The sequence below is a fragment of the Gorilla gorilla genome, chromosome 10, assembly GCF_029281585.2.
Source record: "Gorilla gorilla gorilla isolate KB3781 chromosome 10, NHGRI_mGorGor1-v2.1_pri, whole genome shotgun sequence".
NCBI classification, from domain to species: Eukaryota; Metazoa; Chordata; class Mammalia; order Primates; family Hominidae; genus Gorilla; species Gorilla gorilla.
The window spans coordinates 103164020-103187026 of record NC_073234.2 but is presented as its reverse complement, the minus strand read 5'-3'; the positions used below and the strand labels follow the sequence as shown (position 1 = coordinate 103187026).

General features: G+C 37.4%; 1 long non-coding RNA gene and 1 pseudogene across 1 annotated transcript in view; one reads left to right on the top strand and one right to left on the bottom strand.

Annotated features, from left to right (window-relative positions):
* Window positions 1-22756, bottom strand: part of LOC129525773 (uncharacterized) — a 36902-nt gene extending 14146 nt beyond the window's left edge. Inside the window, exons 1-2 of the long non-coding RNA XR_008670244.1 lie at window positions 22724-22756; window positions 11814-12079 (exon numbers count right to left, since the gene is read on the bottom strand). This is a non-coding gene — a long non-coding RNA (uncharacterized lncRNA). The remainder of the gene's footprint in view (window positions 1-11813; window positions 12080-22723) is intronic.
* Window positions 7006-10003, top strand: LOC101154148 (E3 ubiquitin-protein ligase makorin-1-like; annotated as a pseudogene).
* Window positions 22757-23007: the final 251 nt, after the last annotated feature.

Below are 23007 nucleotides of genomic sequence, written 5' to 3'. Positions count from 1 at the left end.
TTGTTTCTCTCTCTTTTTGCTGGAGCCTTTTCTTGTTTTCAAGATCCCCTTCAGGCTGACCTGCTTCTTCTTGTCCAAGTCTTAGGCTTCCAGATTTCTAGGAAATCTACTTGTTCTCTGTATTTCTTTGCCAGCCTAACTCTTTGATACTTCCTTAGTAGAGACTACAGATACTGATTCATAAAATGTTTTGACTTTACTGTTTGCTTTATGAATTTATTAGCATACCTCTTTCTTTGCCTTTGGTTACTGCCAATGGCTGGCCTAATACTATTTAATCATTTTAGGAATTCTATGGCTTTTAAAAACTTACATGTTTTCCTACTTACACTTTTCAAAAATAACTTAAAATTGAAAATTAAAAATTAAGCTTAAGCTTTGGCAACTCTTCTATGCGATTTCTAGAAGCTTCCTTGCTAGGTGAATTTTGATATACTATTGCAGTCATAAATCACGAGGTTTTAGTAAAATATACATACTTTTAAAAGAGGAAACATTATGTAATAGATACCACATATTCTGTGTTGTGATTCATTTTATTATTTAAATATAGAGAAGAAAAAATTATCTCAAGGACTTCTTGAAAATATTTTAAGGCTTCTTTTATATACTTGGTCTCCTATTTTAGAGACCCACCTAACCTTACTGGGTCTCAAAGTCTTCGTCTGCCAAGTAATTTACTCATGGTATTATTCTTATTGCTAACTAACAGGGTACATATAAATAAATAGCTTTTGACAGAAGTATGATGTTCAGAGTAAAGGAGATATTATTTTGAATTAACAAAAATGTATCTTATTTTCTTCTTCATCAAAAAAGCTCTCACAAATAATGTATTAAGTTGGCTAGAATCTTTAATTTAATTTGGGCAAATAAATTTTTTAGGAAAATATGAGCACTAGGAATGCTGATGCTTACAGAGAAAAGTTTACATAACATACTTCTTAAAATATTTTGTTTTTCTTCATATTTAATTCAATCACTTATTAGACTGTAACGTCCCTGAGAGTAGAAGATATTTCTTCAGCGATGTGTCTTCATATAGCACTTTGGGAAATTTGCATGGAGTTGTCTAAATACAGAATAAACTCAAGGCATTATAGCGCTGTTAGGAAATCAATAATATCAATGAACTTTATTATGAAAAATTATGTAGACTAAATGGGCATATATTTTTGCCCCTTCAGATTGACAATAGCAGACATCTACTTAAATTGCATTACATAAAATACATAAATATCTTAAAGAGCTCTGTCACAACCTGAAAGGCAAAATGGTTTGTTGACCTGATGAGGGACTGGGACAATTTACTGGAAGTCCTAGAGTAACTAAGGCAAGTATTTTCTTCTGGGGCTTTCTTTCAGAGGCTGTATGATCTCCTGTGTTTGATTCTCTGTGTGTCTATAGGCCAATTTTCTCTGCTTTTCTGTATAAAGGAAAAATGTGACCTCTTCATAGGTGTCAAGTTTACATGCTTTCAGTTAGAATTGGCAGTAGGAGATAAGCAGTGTTTAGGACTAGAATTCACATTTGGAGATAAGAACCTCATTTGCCTCATTTGTGTCAAATGTACTCCTTAAGTACACACAGCTGAGGCTAAGATAATTGGAGCTAAATCAGCATCATTTGGCTCTATGGTCCCAGCTCCATAGATATGAGAGCAGTTCTATGTGTCTGTGGCTCATGGGCTGGGCCTTCACCTTAAACTGTGTTTAATATAATCAGTCAGAATGATTTTAGAGAAAATGCTGGTTTGTTTGAGAGCTTTTTTTTTTTTTTTAAAAAAAATCACCTCATAGGAGACGTCAGCAAGATGGTGGATAGAACTTCCAGCACTCGCCCCCTCATAGAAACATCAATTTGAATAACTATCCGTGCACAAAAATACCTTCACATGAACTAAGAAATCCAGGTGAGCTATTACAGCACCTGGATGGAGCACAGAAATAAGACGCATTAAGAGATTAGGAAAGATAGTATCACATTATGTATGTCACCTCTCCCCTAAGCCCAGGCAGTATAGCATGGAGACAGAGAGAGAGAGATACCCTTTGTGTGGGAAAAGAAGATTAAAGTGAGCACCTAACTTTGCTGTGGACTCCAGCACCAGACCTGCCCCAGTGAACCCTGGTACCAGGCCAGCCCCCAAGGCCTCATATTCTAGTGAATTTAGGATCCAGGCTTGCCCCAGTAGATCCGGGCTGCATACTTTCCTCTAGTAGTTTTTGAATCTTACATTTCACATCTTATGTTTAAGTTTTTAATCCATTTTGTGTTGATTTTTGTGTGTAGTTTGAGATAAAGGTCCAATTTTATTCTTCTGCATGTGGATATCCAGTTTTCCCAACACAGTTTATTGAAGAGACTGTCCTTTCCCTGTTGTGTGTTCTTGACATTTTTAATGAAAATCAATCGATCATAAATAGATGGATTTATTTCTGGGGTCTCTAGTCTGTTTAGTTGGTCTATATGTATGTGTGTTTTAAATGTCAGCACCATGCTATTTGATTAAAGACTTAAATATAAGAAAAAGCCTCTTGACATTGGTCTGTGCCATAATTTTTTAATATAATCCCCAAAGCACAGACAACAAAAGCAAAAATAAACAAATGAGATTGCCTCAAACTAAAAAGCTTCTGGACAACAAAGGAAGAAATTGAGAGAATAAAGAAACAACCTACAGAATTTAAGAAGAACCATGTTGTAAACTGTAATCTGATGACAGGTTAATAAGTAAGTATATAAGAAACTCAATCAACTCAATAAGAAGAAAAAATAATCTAATTAAAAACTGGAGAAAGAATCTGATTGGACATTTCTCAAAAGAAGACATACAAATGGCCAACAGGTATATGAAAAAACATTCAATATCACTAATCATAAGGGAAATGAAAATAAAAAACCATAATGAGATTTTACCTCACATCTGCTAGAATTACTATTATCAAAAAGACAGACAAAAGCATATGTGGTCAGAATATAAAAAAATAGAAATCCTTGTACATTGTTGTTAGGAATGTTAATTTTTATAGCTATTATAGAAAATAGTATGGAGGTTTCTAAAAAAATGTTAAAAATAGAACTACCATATCTATAATCCAGCAATTTCACTACTGTATATATACCAGAAGGGAATAAAATCTGTACATCAAAGAGATATCTGTACTCCCATGTTTATGGCAGCACTATTAAGAATAGCCAAGATATGGAAACGACCTAAGTGTTCATTAACAAGTAGATAAAGAAAAGGTGATACATATGAATAATGGAATAATATTCAACCTTAAAAGAGAAAAAAATCCTGACATTTGTGACAGGGTGGGTGATTCTAGAGGACATAATGCTAAGTAAAACAAGCCAGGCAAGAAAGGCAAATACTGCATGATCTTACTTACATGTGGGGAAGCATAGAAGCAGAGTGGAATGTTGGTTGTCAGGGGCAAGGGAGTTGAAGAAATGGGGACATTTTGTTTCAAAATTAGTTAAGATTAGTTAGATAGGATGAATAAATTCTAGAGATCTAATGTACAATATGGTGACTATAGTTAATAATAGTGTATTAGACACTTGAAGTTTACTAAGTGTATCTTAAATGTTTTCACCACACACACACACACACACACACACACACACACACACACACAAACAAAGATAGCTATGTGAGGTGATGGATATGTTAGTTTAGCAAGATTATGGTAATCATTTCAAAGTGTATACACATATCAAAACATGATGTTGTATATCATAGATATTTATAATAGTATTTGTCAATTATACCTTAATAAAGCTGCAAAATAAATAAATAAGTTACAGGGACTCTTGGATTTATTCATACATACATCAATTTTTTCTTAGGCCAAATTAAGTCAGAGCTTTCATGGTAAACCTTATCACATAATATAAATAAGTCAAAAATGTTTAAATTGAAGATAAGAGTTATTCAACAAAACAATATTAAAGAAACGAATGGTGTATGCTAACCTTGCCATTCAGGACTATAAAATGTAATTGCTGTGTGCCTATGCCTCTGCCTCCATGTATCTTGATAAACCATGTCAGACATAGTATATCCTATACCTAGCTGCTTGTCTGGCAAATATAATACTCCATAATTATTTATTAAGTAAATTGGGATGTTTTGACTCAGGTTGGATCTTATTATTAAATACAAGTATAACAGTTTGAATCTTGTAGTCTGTTTCCCTCCATCAAAATTCCCTTTATAGTTGATTTTTATAGTTGATGGTAGACACGTGGGGGAAAGGAAAGGTAACCTTCTAGAATTTTAAAAGCTATGAGAGCAAAGTGACAGATTACCTATATGGGAGTAAAAAATTTATCAAATTTCTCAGCAGGGACAGTATAAGACTGAAAAAAGAGTGAAGATATATAGTCAATATGTTTAGGAAAAATGGCGATCACCCCTTAATAATATGCCCAGCTAAATTATTATTTGAGAGTGAAGGTGAAATAAAGTTACTTTTCAGACTTGTAAATATTAAAAGAGTATACCATCTCTAGACCTTCACAGAATGTTTAAGGATTATTTTAGCATCAGCATGGGAAAAGAAAACTCAGAGGCAAGGTATGTAATAAAGTAATAACACAATCACCCAAAATGATGAAGTATGTTACTTAAATTTAAATGAACAACAATACACCATTTTATGCTTAAAAAGAGTAAAAATAAAACTTAAACCATAAAATAATGGTTGTATTTGATTGGGTAAAGTTTACTAAAACCTTTATGATATTTAGGAGAAAGAGATATTTAATATTATTAGATACCTTGTTATAAAAATTTATAAAATTCTCAGTAGCCACTCAGAAAAGATGTAAAATTAAACGAAGAAAAAGGAGAGGTTTTAGTACAAATTTATCAAAAACCATTTGATGAAACAAGAAAGAAAAGCTGTTGCAAGACTAGAATAGTTTAGTCGCCAAATTAGCAAAATACAACTATGAGTTAGTGTTTTTGTCTGTTTTCATATGCTATAAAGAATTGCGGCCGGGCGCGGTGGCTCACGCCTGTAATCCCAGCATTTTGGGAGGCCGAGATGGGCGGATCACGAGGTCAGGAGATCGAGACCACGGTGAAACCCCATCTCTACTGAAAATACAAAAAAAAAAAATTAGCCGGGCGCAGTGGCGGGCGCCTGTAGTCCCAGCTACTCGGGAGGCTGAGGCAGGAGAATGGCGTGAACCCGGGAGGCGGAGCTTGCAGTGAGCCGAGATTGCACCACTGCACTCCAGCCTGGGCGACAGAGCGAGACTCCGTCTCAAAAAAAAAAAAAAAAAAAAAAAAAGAATTGCTTGAGACTGTGTAATTTATAAAGGAAAGAGGTTTAATTGACTCACAGTTCAGCATGGCTGGGGAGGCCTCAGGAAACTTACAATCGCCATGGAAGGCAAAGAGGAAGCAAGGCACCTTCTTCACAAAGAAGCAGGAAGGAGAAGTGCCATGCGAAAGGGTAAGAGCCCCTTATAAAACCATCAGATCTGTGAGAACTCATATCATGAGAACAGCATGGGGGAAACTGCCTCCCAGGATTCAGTTACCTCCACCTGGTCTCTCCCTTGACACGCGCATGGGTATTATGGGGATTATGGGATTACAATTCAAGATGAGATTTGGGTAGGGGCACAAAGCCTAACCATATCAGTTAGTTATTAGAACATATACCTAACACATGTAAAAAATATTTTTCCCAAGTACTATGCAACAGTTACAAAAATTGACTACATATTAGTTTGTAAAACACGTTTAAATAACTGTCCACATACTCTCATCAGAAAAAAAGTGAAATCAGGATTTATTGATGAAATGCGATTTTACAACAAACAAAACTATATGTTTGGGGACAAACTGCACTTCTTAGTAGCTTTTTGTTTACATCTCAATGAAAATTTAAAAGTATTTAGAACTGAACTTAAAGGTAATTGCTATATGCCAAAATGTATGAGTTCCAGCAAAGAAAGGACACGAAAGAGTGAAGATATATGTTACACATGCAATTTAAGAAGCTGGGGAAAAGCAATAGAATGAGCCTAAGGAAAGTAGCTTAAAGGAAACAATAAAAGTGAGAGTAGAGATTAGCAAAACAAAAAAAACAGAAATATAGGGTTAAACAGGAACAAAAACTGTTCTATAAAAGCAGTCTATAAAAAGGAAAACTAAACAAAAAAATTTTTAATAAGCCATTAAAAAGATTGAGGTATAAAACTGTGAAGCACAAAGAAGAGGGATATAATTACAGATATAGTACAGGTTAAAAAAGAATGAGAATAGTACGAACATTTGAAAACCTAGGTAAAATTGATATTTTGTAGAAAAATATTACAAAAATTGATTCAAGAATACATGAAATGTCAATAAATCATCAAACATTGAAGAAATGAATTATTAATCAAAATCCCTCTGCTCAAGCCTATCATCCATCTATCCTTTTTAGTTATCTTAATACGAACCTGTGTTACAAAATATTTTCTACCAGTCATTCTAAGAACAGATAATCCTGATCTTATATAAAAATATTTTAAAAATAGAGAATGTAGACAAATGTGATCTTCATATAAAATACAGATCAGAAAAAAATACTATAGACTAAATTCTCCTATGATTTCTGTAGAAAATATTGGCAAATGAATTCAGCAGTTTTCAAAGGAAATATACTACATAGATCATACTATGTAGGTGTTCATCTTAGGAATTTATGGATGGGTTATAGTTAAAGATGTTACATTAATAGGTTGAAGAAGATTAGGAAATAAACATCTTGATGGATGCAGAAAACGCATTTGATGAAGTTTACCATACAGGATAAAAACCTTTAGCAAACTTGCATTTAGCAAAGGGGAACTAGACGTGGAGCAGGCAGGGACTGAGCGGGTGCCTCAGTGTCCTACCCCTCCCTTCGCCGGGCCTCTCAGTCCTCTCCCAACAGCTGGACCGGAACTATGTGATCCCGGAAGTTCCGGGGCCTTTTCTGTGTGGGATAAACAGTAATGGCGGAGGCTGCAGCTCTCAGACCAACAGCCACAACATCAGGGCGGGAGTGGCGGCAGCGGCGGCGGCAGCAGTGGCCTCCCCTACCAGGATCCCCACCGTCACCATTCTGTCCCCAGGGGGCAGGCGAGGGGGCCGCGGCAGCGATGGCAGCGGCGGCAGCTGGACTAAACAGGTCACCTGCAGGTATTTTATGCATGGGGGTTATAAGGAAGGAGATAACTGTTGCAAGTTGCATGACCTCTCTGACAGTCCGTATAATGTAGTGTACAAGAGTTTGCAGCGAGGGTACTGTATTTATGGAGACTGCTGCAGATATGAACATAGCAAGCCATTGAAACAGAAAGAAGCAACTGCTACAGAGCTAACTACAAAGTCATCCCTTGCTGCTTCCTCAAGTCTCTCATGGATAGTCGGACCACTTGTTGAAATGAATACGGGTGAAGCTGAGTCAAGAAATTCAAACTTTGTAACTGTAGGAGCGGGTTCAGAGGGCTGGGTGAATGCTGTTGAGTTTGTTCCTGGGCAACCTTACTGTGGCCGCACTGCACCTTCCTGCACTGAAGCACCCCTGCAGGGCTCAGTGACCAAGGAAGAATCAGAGAAAGAGCAAACTGCCGTGGAAACAAAGAAGCAGCTGTGCCCCTATGCTGCAGTGGGAGAGTGCCGATATCGGGAGAACTTGTGTGTATATGGAGATTCGTGTGACATGTGTGGCTGCAGGTCCTGCATCTGATGGATGCTGCCCAGAGATCACAGCATATAAAATCATGCTTTGAGGCCCATGAGAAAGACAGGGAGCTCTCATTTGCTGTGCAGCGCAGCGAGGAAATGGTGTGTGAGAGCTGCGTGGAGATGATCTATGAGAAAGCCAACCCCAGAGAGCACCGCTTCAGGATCCTCTCCAACTGCAACCACACCTACTGTCTTAAGTGCATTCGCAAGTGGAGGAGTGCTAAGCAGTTTGAGAGCAAGATCATAAAGTCCTGCCCAGAATGTCGGATCACATCTAACTTTGTCATTCCAAGTGAGTACTGTGTGGAGGAGAAAGAAGAGAAGCAGAAACTCATTCTGAAATACAAGGAGGCAATGAGCAACAAGGCGTGCAGGTATTTTGATGAAGGACATGGGAGCTGCCCGTTTGGAGGGAACAGTTTTTATAAGCATGTGTACCCTGATGGCCGTAGAGAGGAGCCACAGAGACAGAAAGTGGGAACATCAAGCAGATACCTGGCCCAATGAAGGAACCACTTCTGGGAACTCATTGAGGAAAGAGAGAACAGCAGCCCCTTTGACAACGATGAAGAAGAGGTTGTCACCTTTGAGCTGGGTGAGTTGTTGCTTATGCTTTTGGCTGCAGTTGGGGACGATGAACTAACAGACTCTGAAGATGAGTGCGACTTGTTTCATGAGGAGCTGGAAGATTTTTATGACTTGGATCTATAGCAACCTTGTGTGGCGTGTGAACTGGTCTGCTGACCCCAGATAGCAGCTGTTCCCTGTGGTGGTGTGGCAGTGCCTGTGTTCTCTCCTAGGCAGGCCTGTTAACTCCAGGTGCTGGCGTAAGAATTTTTACCCAGGGCCTGTCTTTTCAACCCCTCACCTTTCCCCAATGAGTGTGTTGTTTTCCCTCTTGAAAAAAAGTTAGAAAAATAAATCTTAAAGTTAGTTTTCTGAAAAAAAAAAAAAAGAAAGAAAAAGGGAACTTAGAAAAATAAAAAAGAACAAAAAATAAAAAAGAAAAAGGGAACTTGGCAATACCAATCAAAAAAAGCAAACATCACAATCAATTATTAAATTTTAGAGGTTTCCTTAGAGTCAGGAAGATGATGAGATTGTGCTTACAGTTAAAAACTATGAAGTCCTTAGTAGAGTCAAGAAAAGAAATGAGAGGTAAGAATTTGAAAGAAAACAATAACAATATGCCTATTTGAAGACATGCTTATCTATGTAGAACTTAAAATAGCATCTATGGACAAATTATTAAAAGGGTTTTTTAGGCACCAATAATAATAAGAAAAAGTAAACAGAAAATAAAAATTCCAGTCTCAATGGAACAAAAACAATGTTACCTCTTATTTTTAATTAAAGAGGGGCAGCCTGTAATCCCAGCACTTTGGGAGGCCGAGGTGGGTGGATCATGAGGTCAGGAGATTGAGACTATCCTGGCTAACACGGTGAAACCCCATCTCTACTGAAAATACAAAAAATTAGCCGGGCATGGTGGCAGGCGCCTGTAGTGCCAGCTACTCGGGAGGCTGAGGCAGGAGAATTGCGTCAACCCGGGAGGTGAAGCCTGCAGTGAGCAGAGATCACACCACTGCACTCCAACCTGGGCGACAGAGCAGTTTGAGACTCTGTCTCAAACAAACAAACAAACAAAAGCAGCAAAATCATTCTGGAGAAAATTATAAAACATTGAAAATATAAAAAGAAAAAAACAACCAGTGTGTGTATGTATATGTAGAGAGAGTGTTCATGAATTAAGTTACAATAACAGAGTGATGTTGATACTTCCTCAAAATTGTCTATAAATTCAATGCAATCCCAGTTAAAATTCCAACAGAGGCCGGGCACTGTGGCTCACGCCTGTAATCGCAGCACTTTGGGAGGCCGAGGTGGGTGGATCACGAGGTCAGGAGATCGAGACCATCTTGGCCGACATGGTGAAACCCTGTCTCTACTAAAATACAAAAAATTAGCCAGGCGTGGTGGTGTGTGCCTGTAATCCCAGCTACTTGGGAGGCTGAGGCAGGGGAATTGCTTGAACCTGGGGGGCGGAGGTTGCAGTGAGCTGAGATCACGCCACTGCACTTCAGCCTGGTGACAGAACAAGACTCTGTCTCAAAAAAATAAATAAAGAAACAAATAAAATAAAATCCAACAGGAATTTTTAAGGAACCAGGAAGCTGACATCTAACTTTATATGAAAGAGTGAAGAAAGAACCAAGAAGAGTCAGCACAATTTTGAATAATGAGGTGGAAGGAGTTGTTCTACTGGAGGTCAAGAATTAGTTTAAAGCTGCAATGATTAAGATACTGTATTCTCAATGCAGGAAAAGACAAATAGACCATTGGGAACAGTATGGAATTTTATGAATATATGTAAATCAAGTAGCATTGTTATCTGTGTAAGACTGGATTATTCCATAAATAATGCTGGAACAATTTATTCAAATGGAAAAAAATTACTCTCATTCATATTATACAGAAAAATTAATTTAGGAACAGTAAAGACTTAAATGTTGATATGGTTTGGCTGTGTCCCCACCTAAATCTCATCTTGAATTGTAACTCCTATAATTCTCACGTGTCATGGGAGGGACCCGGTGAGAGGTAATTGAATCATAAGGGTGGGTCTTTCCCATGTTGTTCTCGTGATAGTAAATAAGTCTTACAAGATCTGATGGTTTTATAAAGGAGAGTTCTGCACATGCTCTCTTGCCTGTCACCATGTAAGGCTTTGCTCCTCCTTCACCTTCTGCCATGATTGTGAGGCCTCCCCAGCCAAGTGGAACTAAGTCCATTAAACCTCCTTTTCTTCATAAATTACCCAGTCTTGGGTATGCCTTTATTAGCAGCATGAGAACGGATGAATACAAATGTGAAACTAGAACATTAAAACCTTTAAAGGGGTGTGACTAATTTTTAAAAATAAGAAAGGAACATACTCTTAAGGAGAAGGTGACTATAAAATTAATAACTAGGGGGTAGTGAATAAAATTAAAAACTGCGGGGGAGGGCAAAGCAAGGTGGCAGAATAGAAGCCTACACCATTTATCTACCCAACTGGAACATCAAATTTTAACAACTATCTGCACAAAGAGAGACACTATCACTAGAGCCAAAAACCAAGTGAGCAACCACAGCATCTTGTTTTAACTTGTTTTAACTTCATATCCTTAAAAGAGGCATTGAGGAGGGCAGGAGAGACAGTTTTGAATTACTGATGCCACCCCTCCCCCATACCCTGGCAGCAGCTGTGCAGCACAGAAAGAGAATCTGTGCATTTTGGGGAGGCAGGGCCCAGCTTCTGGGGTTCTTTATATTGAACTCAGTGCTTCCCTGGTCACAGAGGAGAATAATGCTGTCCTGGGCTCAGTCAGCATCCACACATGGAGGGAGCATTAAGACGAGCTCTAGTCAGAGAGGAATTGCCAGCCCCAGCAGTCAGAACTTGATTTCTTGGCAAGCCTTGCCACTATGGGCTAAAGAGCTCTGGGGTCCAAAGTAAACTTGAAAGCCAGTGTAGGACACAAAACCTGCAATTCCTAGGCAACTCCTAGTGTTGGGCTGGGCTCAGAGCCAGTTGACTAGGGTGACATGTGACCTAGGGAGTTACCAGCTGGCGATAGCTAAGGGAGTGCTTGTACCATCCCTCCCACAACCCAAGGCAGTGCAGCTCACAGAAATGAAAGTGACTCCTTCCCACTGCTTAAAAAGAGGAGAGCAAAGAGTAAAGAGAACTTTGTCTTACATCTTGGATATCAGCTCAGCCACAGTAGGATAGGGCACCAGGAGATTGGTGAGGCCCTAGCTTCCAGACTACACATTTCTACATACATCCTGGCCCACTGCCTTGAAGGGAAGGAACCAGTTCTAACAGGAGTCATCACCTGCTGACTGAAGAGCTCTTTGGCCCTGAAAAACCAGCAGCAATTCCCAGGGAGTACACTGTGGGCCTTGGGCTCTTACGTCTGCTGGGTTTAGGGTGACCCAGCACAATCCCAATTGTGCTGGGTATGGTCAAAGACTCTTTCTGTTGGAGAAAAGTGGAAGGAAAAGTAAAGGGGACTTTTTCTTGCACCTTTGGTACCAGCTTGACCACAGTAGGGTAGAGAAATTAGCAGGCTTTTGGGGTCCCTGAGTCCAGGCCCGGTCTCTTAGGTAAATTTCCAGACCTTCCCTGGGCCAAAGAGCAGCCCAATGCCCTGAAGGGTCAGTCCCAGGTTTGGCAGCATTCACCAAAATCTGATGGAAGAGTCCGCGGGCTTTATGTGAACGTTGGTGGTGGTCTGGTAGAATTCACTGTGGACTGGAGGTGGTGGGGGCCACAGGAAGAGGCTTTTCTGCCTATGGGAAGTGGAGGGAAGAGCAGAAAGGACTTTGTATTGTGGTTTGAGTGCCAGGTTAGCCACACTAGAATAGAACATCAGGTAAATTGTTCATGTTTTTTACTGCAGTCTGTGGGTCCCAGACAGCATCTCTGGACACTCCCAGGGTCTGGGGGAGCTTGCTGCCCTGAAGGGAAGGGCCTTGGACAAGGCTTACTGTTGTGCTAGCTTCAGGTCTGACCTAGCACAGTGCCGGTCGTGGCAGCCTCAGGGGTGCTTGCATCACCACATCCTCAGTTCCAGGTGGCTTAGCACACAGAGAGAGAGACTCTGTTTGTTTGGGAGAAAGTAAGATAAAATAACAAGTGTCAGTGTCTGGTAATCCAAAGAATTCTTCTCGATCTTATCCAGGACCATTAAGGTGGTATCTCTATGAGTATAGAAAACAGTTGAATTCACGAAGAGTGAGAGTAGAAGGATGATTACCAGAGGCAGGGAAGGGGAGTACAGGGGAGGTGGGGGAGGTGTGGATGGTTAATAAGTACAAAAATAAAATAGAAAGAATAAATAAGACCTAGTATTTCATAGCAAAAAGATGTGACTGTATTTAATAATAATTTAATTCTACATTTTAAAATAACTAAACAAGTACAATGAGATTGTTTTTAACACAAGGAAAAATGTTTGAGGGGATGAATATCAAATTTTCCAGGTTGTGATTATTATGCATTGCATGGTTATACCAAAATATCTCATCTACCCCATAAACATACGCATCTACTATGTACCCACAAAGAATAAAAATTAAAAACAGTAAAAAATTTAAAATTGCACAAAACCAAAAGTAAAAACACATACCACAGACTAGAAGACATTTTTAGTGTCTATAATTGACACTATTCATAAAATTTTCCCTCAAAAACAAAATCTGTCACAAATCACCTAGGCAAAAGATAACTTAGGCGAAGAATAGGTATATTGATATAAATATGAAGTCTTTTAGAGGAAATTCCAAATTGTCAATCTCTATTTCTGGTAGGCTAAATAAAGGCCCCCTGCAAAGCTGTTTGCGTCCAATTCCTGGAACCTGTAACTGCTATCTTACATGGTAGAAGGGACTCTATAAAAGTGAATAATGAAATGGGAAGATGACCTGGGATCATCTGAGTGGGTACAATGTAATCACTAGGCCCCCATATAAGAGGGATGCAGAGGATAAGAAAGTAGTTGGGTATGTGATGATGAAAGCCAGAGGTTGAAGGAATGTGGAGAAGGAGTTGTGAGCCAAGGGATGCAGGCAAACTCTAGAAGCTGAAAAGGCAAAGTTGTCCTGGTTTCCAGAAGGAATGCAGCCTAGCTAACCCATTTTAGACTTTTGACCTCTATAAGTGTGAGGGAACAAAGTTGCATTGTTGTTTTAAGACACTAAGTTCATGGTAAGTTATTATAATAGAAAAACTAATGCAGTAATTCTCCCTCTATTGTAATCAGGGAAATCAAAATTAAAATAAACAAACTATTATATATATATGTTAGTTGCACAAATAATTACAAACCTGGGAATAGCATGTGTAGTTGAAGATGTAGACAAATGAGAATTTCTGTACATTCTGATGGACTCTAAGTATACATAGAGTCTAAAATTGGTATAGCCATTTTGAAGAGAAAACACCCCAAATAACCTAAATATTATTTTACTAAGTACATACCACAGAGAAATCCACACAAATGCAGAAGGAGGTGTGATAAAAACATTCATTATAGAGTCATCTGTAAGAAAAATTGAGGACAATCAGAATGTTTATCAATAGTAGAAGAAATAAACAGCAACATGTTTGTAAAATGAGAAATGACAGTCATTTATACAAATGAACTAGAGCTACACTTACCAACAAGATAAAACAAGTTGCAAGAAAGTTTCAACATGCTTATGTTTAGATTATTATATTTATTACCATATAAGCACTATATATTTCCTGTAGATACATGAACATTCAGTAAACAAATAAAATATTCATGAAAATGATAAATGAGAGAAGTATGATAGTAGCTACTTCAGAGAAAGAGAGAAATAGATCAGAGTAATACACAGAAGGTTCACCTCTGCGTTTTATCTTAAAAATAAGCTGAAGTACAGATACTGAAGTCTTAAAATTTAATACAGCTGGATATTTAGTAAACATATATGTATTATGTTATTCTCTACTATTGTATACATATTTTGTTTTATAATTTGAAAACAAAGCAAAACAAAATTATTTTTTTCAATAAACCCAAAATTCAAAAGTTTTCTGTAAAAAATATGTTCCTAGATTGTTTTAGGACACCAATCTTAAAAATGACAAAGGAGAGGATTTTTTCATTATCTTAAAAATAGCATAATGTCCTTGCCAAAATCATAATGAAACTTCCACCTCCTAAGATTTTTGAGTCAAGAACTTTGTATGAGTAGTATAAGATATTGGAGCTGATTTGCAAATAATGCAAGGTATGGTTGAAAAATGCCTCAGATTGTTAACTAAAGGCCAGCATTGTGGATCTAACTTTACCAGACCAAATTGTTTGACATTAGGTAAATCTCAAGCAATTTTCTCTAGTGCTAAGATTCAATGACCCGAGGCTCCTTTCTAAGATGCAAGAGAGATCATAGGAAAGGTATGATGTATCTATCAAAAGAAATGGAAAAAACTATTTTTAGAAACATGTAGTTTGTAGCTATTCCACTAGATTTGTCCAGGAATGTATTTCTGCTTCCTTCTAGTCATGCAGCACTTAGAATTTATTTTTTGAAGTATCTGGAAATAATTTTAGAGACTCTCTAGTATTAAGATTCGAGGCAAAAATAAAATAGGGAAAATCCTTTTATTTTGTAGTGAATATTTTGTAAGCAGATTAAAAATTTACACTAAAATGTCCTATCTTACTGGAAGAGAAACTGTTTGACTTGAGGTTCAATTTAATAATTTTTCCTTATAGTGGAGCTATGTCGATTTAGAAAATGGTGTTGCTATTTAAAATGCCATTCCATAACCCTCTTTAATTAAAGTGGCAATATACCGTCAGTCTGCTCCCATTAATAAAATTTTAACCATTAGAGTCTAAGCTGTATGATATACAGTTTATTTTTTTTTCAGAAAGTGTGCACAGACTCCTTAGAGATTTGAGGAGGGAGCTTAAAATTCAGTGCTTTAGAAGTGATAGCTTTGACGGAAGCTAAGGAAAAACAAAAACAAAGGAGATAAGACGGAGACACAGAGAACAGACAGGAGCCGACAAAAAGAGAGAAATAAACAGAAAGCTGAGGATCAGCTGTTGGATATGAATGTCAAGAATTTGTGTTAATGAAATGATAACCCTAAGTAATTAAATGCTTCTGGTTTAGGTCCTGGTGGGGGTTGGGGCATATCTTACTGAGCCCTTAAAAATCCATTCTGTGTCTGGGAGGTGATTGTATTTCCTATATTCACTGCAATCTAATTTCCTATGGATTTCAGATCATTTTATATTTCCAATTATAACACTGTTCACATTGTTGATTTGGCAGATTCAAATGATGAATGCCGAGAGAAGCAGAACAAGATGGAAAAGACTGGAGTAGCTAAAAAAAATTCAATGATACACATTTCAAAAAGTACATTTTGCAGATGCAAGAATGAGAAAGCCAGCTAAATGGCTGTGGGGAGAAGGGCATTGTGTACAGTAAGGACACAAGTGGCAATTTCATAATCATCTAATAACAAGAAACAAATTAAGTTTTACCTCAGAAGCACTAGAACTAACCAAAAACTGAAAATCTGGAATGAAGGATACTTTATTCATGCTTCAGGAGTTTCATGATTTCTTTCAGTTTTGCTTGTCTCTATTTGTGTGATTTACTTTTGTCTCCTTGACCACCTTTGTCTGCTTTCTCATTCTACTCATGAAACAGTAAGCTTGACAGTTCAGATCAGAAACTGGCGGATCTTTTCTATGTCTCTTTTGTAAATGATAAAAGACATATTCTTTACAGCTCAGTTCATCTTTTTGAGCAAGATGAACCAGATACCATCATTATCAACGTCATCATCATCATCATCACCATAATCACTACTAACATTGAGTGCTTAGTACCTGCCATGCACTATTCTAAATGTTTTATGTGTAGTGACTCATTTAAAGTTTACAGTTCTTTGTGCTAGGCATTCTGTTATTACTTCTGTTTTGTAGACATGAAAACTAGGGCATGGTTTAGTGACTTGTAGAAATTCACAACTGGGGCTGGCAGCAGTGGCCGATACCTGTAATCCCACACTTTGGAAGGCTGAGGTGGGCAGATCACTTGAGGTCAGGAGTGAGCTGAGATCATACCACTGCACTTCAGCTTGGGTAACAGAGTGAGACTGTCTCAAAATAAATAAAGAAAGAAAGAAAATAAAAAATTCACAACTGGATATGAAAATTTTGGCTGAAATTTCTTTTGTTTAAGAATGCTGAATATAGACCCCCCGTTTTAGGGTTTCTGCTGAAAGGTCCACTGTTAGCCCGATGGGGTTACCTTTGTAGATGATCTGCCTCTTCTTTCTAGCTCCCTTTAACATTTTTAAATTTCATTTCAACCTTGGAGAATCTGATGACTTACAACTTCAGCAAAGTTTCAGGATACAAAGCCAATGTACAAAAATCAGTAGCATTCCTATACACCAATGAGTTCCAAGCTGAGAGCAAAATCAATAATGTAATCCCATTTAAAATAAGTCACAGAAAGATGAAATACCTAGGAATACAGCTAACCAGGGAGGTGAAAGATCTCTATAACAAATTACAAAACACTGCTCACAGAAATCAGAGATGACAAATGAAAAAACATTTCATGCTCATGGATTGGAAGAAACAATATTGTTAAAATGGCCATACTGTCCAAAGCAATTTATAGATTCAATGCTATTCCTATCGCACTGCCAATGACATTCTTCACAGAATTAGATAAAACTACTTAAAAATCATATGGAGCCAAAAAGAGCCCAAATAGACAAGGCAATCCTAAGCAAAAAGAACAAAGCTGGAGGTATCATGTTCCTGACTTCAAATTGTATTATAAGGCTACAGTAACCAAAACAGCATGGTACTGGTACACAAACAGACATATAGAAAAATAGAAAAGAATAAAGAGTCCAGAAATAAAGCCACACACCTACCCCCATCTGATCTTTGACAAAGTCAACAAAAACAAGCAATGGGGAAAAATTCCCTATTCAATATATGGTGCTAGGATAACTGGCTAGCAATATGCGGAAGATTGAAACTGGACCTCTTCCTTATACCATATACAAAAATCAATTCAAGATGGATGTAAGACTTAAATATAAAACCTTGAACTATAAAAACTGGTAAGATAACCTAGGAAATACCATTCTGGGCATAGGCCCTGGCAAAGATTTCATGATGAAGACTCCAAAAACAATTGCAACAAAACAAAAAATTGATAAATGGGACTAACAAATTCTGCACAGTAAAAGAAACCATCAACAGAGTAAACAGACACCCTACAGTATGGGAGAAAATGTTTGCAAATGAATGCATCCAACAAAGGTCTAATATACAGGATCTATAAGGAACTTAAACAAATTAATAAGTGAAAAAAAAAAACAACTCCATGAAAGAGTGGGCAAAGGAGAAGAACAGACAGTTTTCAAAAGAAGACATATACATGGCCAATATGTATGAAAAAATGCTCTATATCACTAATTATTAAAGAAATGGAAAACAAAATCCCAATGAGATACAATCTCACGCCAGTCAGAATGGCTATTATTAAAAAAGTCAAAAACAACAGATGCTGGTGAGGTTGCAGCAAAAAAGGGAGTGCTTATACACTGCTGGTGAGAATGTAATTTAGTTCAGTCGTTGTGGGCATGTAAATTAGCTCGGTCATTAGTTCAGTCACTGATCACACAAGATTACTGTGGTGATTTCTCAAAGAACTTAAAACAATTAATACTCTACCCAGCAATCCCATTATTGGGTATACACCTAAAGGAATATAAATCATTCTACCATAAAGACACACGACTATGCATGTTCATTCAGCACCCTTCACAACAGCAAAGGCCATAAATGCCAATTAATGGTAGGCTGGAAAAAATAATTGTGGTACATATACACCATGGTATATTACGCAGCCCTAAAAAATAATGAAATCATGTCCCTTTCTGCAACATGGATGGAGCTGGAGGCAATTATCCTAGGCAAACTAACACAGGATCAGAAAACCAAATACTGCCTGTCCTCATTTATAAGTAGGAGCTAAACAATGAGAATGTATAGACACAAAGAAAGGAATAACAGACACCAGTGTCTACTTAAAGTTGGAGGGTGGAAGGGGGTTGAAGACTGAAAAACTACTTATCTGATACTATGCTTATTATCTGAATGATGAAATGATCTGTACACCAAAACCATGCGACAGGCAATTTATATAACAAACCTGCACATGTATACCTGAACCTCAAATAAAAGTTAAAAAAAGAGAAAACAGTATGTGATAAATGATTCATAAATGAAAAAAGACCACTGATCACAGATCACCATAACAAATATAATAATGATAAAAACATTTTAAATATTATGAGGATTACCAATATGTAACTCAGAAACATGAAGTGAGCACATACTTCTGGGAAGATCATGCCAATGGACTTGCTTGATGCAGGTTCGCCACAAACGTTCAAGTTGTAAAACCAGAACAAAACAGCACAGTATCTGCAAATGGCAATAAAGTGAAAAAAAAAATCACAACTACTTTGTGCAGAGCTCGTATTTGAATCCCAGAGGTAGCTAGCTGTTGGAGCCCAGACACTTCCTCTCTATATCATACTTTATTTTATGTAGGTGATTTGTGCAACCTCATTTCATTCAGCAAGGAATAAGGCTAGGGGTATGTAGTTCCCTGCTCATTCAATAGGGGCAGTGGCTAGAGATTTCCTCAAATGTGGGTATAGATGAGACAAGCACTGACTAGACTAATACCTTTTAATTTAAAGACAAATTTGACATTTAAAGAGGTCAAATTTCTATGGCAAGACTGGCTGAATACCCAGAGACCACAGCGCAATATCACCTTGGTGGAGTCAGCCAAGGTTATCTTAGTGTTTTAGATTTAATTAGACTGAAGTACAGAAACTGGGACACCAAATTACAGATCTGCCATGGGTCATGAAAAGTCAAATTGTAATCAGAACGGTGTCTGAAGAACAAAGAAAATTAGCTGAATGGATCAAATCAATATTTGAATCATTCTGTTTCACCTTATGAATCAATCTCCCCATGGAAAAATACCTACAACATCAATTGAACATACAGCTGTCAGGATACCTTCCCCTGGAATAGTTTCTAAATTACCTGTGCCACTGCTTTTCTTTGACACCTCTTTTTCAGTTTCTAAATATGTCTGTTCTTTAAATCGCTTCCACTCTGTCCTTAGGTGTATTTAATGACATTAATTATCAACCATATTTTGCTCAAGCCTGAAATTCATCTTGTCTCCTTAATATATCTTTGCTTACTTTTTATATCATATGTTAGGTATTGATTTCATATTTTAACTCACAGAGGACAATTCATTTTACTTATGTATATGTTTTGAGGTTACTTCACTGTGTATCCTCAAAGTACTACCTGAGGTGGATCTGTGGAGAATATAGTGGATAAAGATACAAATTTCAGTGCCAGATGTACCTAGGTTTGAATTTGTGGTTGCCAATCATAGCTATATAATCTTGTGCAAACTCAAAAAATAACTCTGTGTCCCAGTTTTTGGAACTAAAATCTAGACAAAATAATAGTACATGGATAGGAAGCTATTAACGGAATTTAAATAAATCTGCCTGGTACCTAATAAGCATTCAATAAGTGATAGATACTCTTGTTATCATCAACATTCTCTTTAACAAGATCATTTTATTAAATGAACCACTTATATATGCAACTGATACAATAACACACTCTGGGTACACCATCTAAGAGAGTCAAAAGATCTGAAAATCTCATGACAGAAGTTGGGATAGATGCCTTGATAAAGGCAAAGCTAATTTTATTGTCATAATATATATGTTTTTGTTCTTTCATGTATGTGTGTTTTAGTTACTTGCAGATATCTCTCCTTTAATAGATGTGAGAGCCTTTAAAGGCAGTATACCAATTATCTATTGCTATGTAACAAACCATCTCCAAACTTAGTAGTGACAAATGAAAAGAAATTATTTCTCATGATACAGCTGTGATTGCTCATAAGGCTGCAATCAGCTGGGAGTTTGGCTAAGGCTACAGTGTCCAAGACTACCTCTTATCCTCTAGGGTGTCTTGCTACATGACCTCTCTTCATTCAGTGACGAGCTTAGGTTCTTTACACCATGGCCCCTGGCTTCCAAGAGAATAAGCTTCAATTTGCTAACCATCCAATTGCATCATGCTTGCCACTAATCCTTTGGCTAAATCAAGTAACATGACCAAGCTGAGATTTTGTGTGAGAGGAGACTATACGAGAACGTGAATACTGGGAGCTGTGGTTCATTAGAAGCTGCCAGTGTAACAATCTATCTAGCACAGGCAGTGCTTGTTTAAATTAATTTACTATCTGGCTGGGTGCGGTGGTTCTCGCCTGTAATCCCAGCACTTTGGGAGGCCGAGGCAGGCAGATCACTTGAGGTTAGGAGATCGAGATGAGCCTGGCCAACATGGTGAAACCCTATTTCTATTAAAAATACAAAAATTAGCCAGTCGTGGTGGTGTGCACCTGTAATTCCAGCTACCTGGGACGCTGAGGCAGGAGAATCACTTGAACCCGGGAGGTGGAGGTTGCAGTGAGCTGAGATCGTGCCACTGCACTCTAGCCTGGGTGACAGAGTGAGACTCCTTCTCAAAAATAAATATATAAATATATATATATAAATAAATTAGTTTACTCTCAGTGACTGCATTGAACTTAACATGCAAATGTCATTAGACATTGTCTGGGGAGGCTTAATTCTGTTTAGTTTGAAGAACTTTCTATTGGTTAGAATTGTCCACCAGTGGTACAGATAACCTTGAATAAATAAGATTCTGACAATGAAATCCTCCACTGTGCCTGGATCACCAGTTGTCAAAATGTTATATAGATGTTTTGTAGCTTGTTTGACATTGAAGTAAATGAAGACCTTAGTCGCTTTCAACTTTTAAAGTCTATGACTATTTATTGAATATTTCTAATGTTGGAAGCACTCTATTGTAGGTGATGCAAAAGTGTATTTTTGAAGCCAGACAAATTTGTACTAAAATACCAACTCTACCAGACCTCTTCATATGGAAAATTGAAATAATAGTACACATCTTTCAGTCTTGATGCGTCAAATAGCATAATGTATATAAAGTAATGAGCAAAAAAGTAAATGCTCAATAATTGTGAAAAATAAGCTTAAGGGCATATAGTCTAATTAGGAAAAATTTTTAAAAGCTTCTAACAATTAGCATTTGGACTTCAAATATTCTCTGAGTTAATTGGCAATATTGCAGGGTTGAGATAAAGGAAATAAAGAAGACATTCATTGAGCAATACCTGAAGTGACGATATTAAAATGACCTCATTTTGTTAGAATATAACGACTTTGGTGCTGATAGTAAAGTCCAAATACCCATGCAGGACATTTTCCTCTTACATTTCTTAATGCAGCTTCCTGAGAAGTAAAATAGAGATCCTTCCTGTTTCAAAATATTTACTGAGAGGTTCAATTTTTGTATCTTGTTACCTGTCCAATGCATATTATTAGATAGAAAAGGATGCATATATATTCTTGACAAGGAAAGAATACAGATAAAGAAACATAACCAAAAAGCAACCATAGGCTTGTAGTGACCCTTTTTCCCTCCATATTTCTATCTCTTTAGTAGGCCGTAAAAGGTGGACTTTAAAAGTGGTTTTGTGTTATCTCCTCAATAGCCTAAGTATATTTTTAGAGATGCTGATGGAGAAAGGACACTACACTTTGTCAGCTAGGCCTGTGTAGCAGTCATCTGGGCAATGCATGATAAGATTGATGAAGGGGCTATTGCTTTAGAAGATTGGTACTACAGAGGAAAATATTGTAGAAGCACTAAGTACAGCTTAGTTCAAACAGCTTGAAGGCTTTCATGTTTGATGCCTATTCCCTTCTCTAATGTATCCAGAGATCACTGCAAAGGTGACTGAAATGAGTTTTGGAATAAAACTCTCTTTTGCATGACTTTTCCTTCTTCAGAAAACTTTGATTTATTTAACCTTTGTTTTCAGAAAAGTGAATCTTTGTTCCACATTTCCTAGGTGATGGATTTTTCTCTTACATGAATCTGTACCATCGGCCTGTGTTAGTCACACTGTATTATGTTGCACTAGATCAAGTAACACAACGTGACTATTAATGTTGTGATGTGTAAGAACATGTCTCACTCGGGAATGGCGAAAATGTCATTTTCCGAAAACAGCTGTCTCTGCATTTATTCAATAACACTTTTCACCTTGGAAACTGTTGTTTGCCATCTAAGCATTTTCACTGGCAATTTTGAGATGTATTTTAAAGCCTATTTTTGTCTCTAGTGTCATTAAATATTCACGATACTGCTAAAGCTTTCAATAATGAAATCAATTTTGAAGATGATTGCAGTGAATACCTACCACCTCGGTGTTTAGATGAATCAGAACAAATACAGCCAGAGAGTTCCAGAACAGACTTTTCCAATGGATTGATGATGATGATGAATCACTAGGCCTTAGTGTTGATCTTCTAGTTGACTGTTGTCACCACAACGTTTCCTTCTCTAGTGTGATGTATGGGAGTCAGAGGAGCAGTCTTCACAGGCTTGTTGTCTCTCTTCCTCTTCAAAGCTGCTTTTAGTAAACTTCTTCTGCCTCTCCGTTTAGTAAATTTACAGCCATTGATCATGAGACTTGAGGAAAAT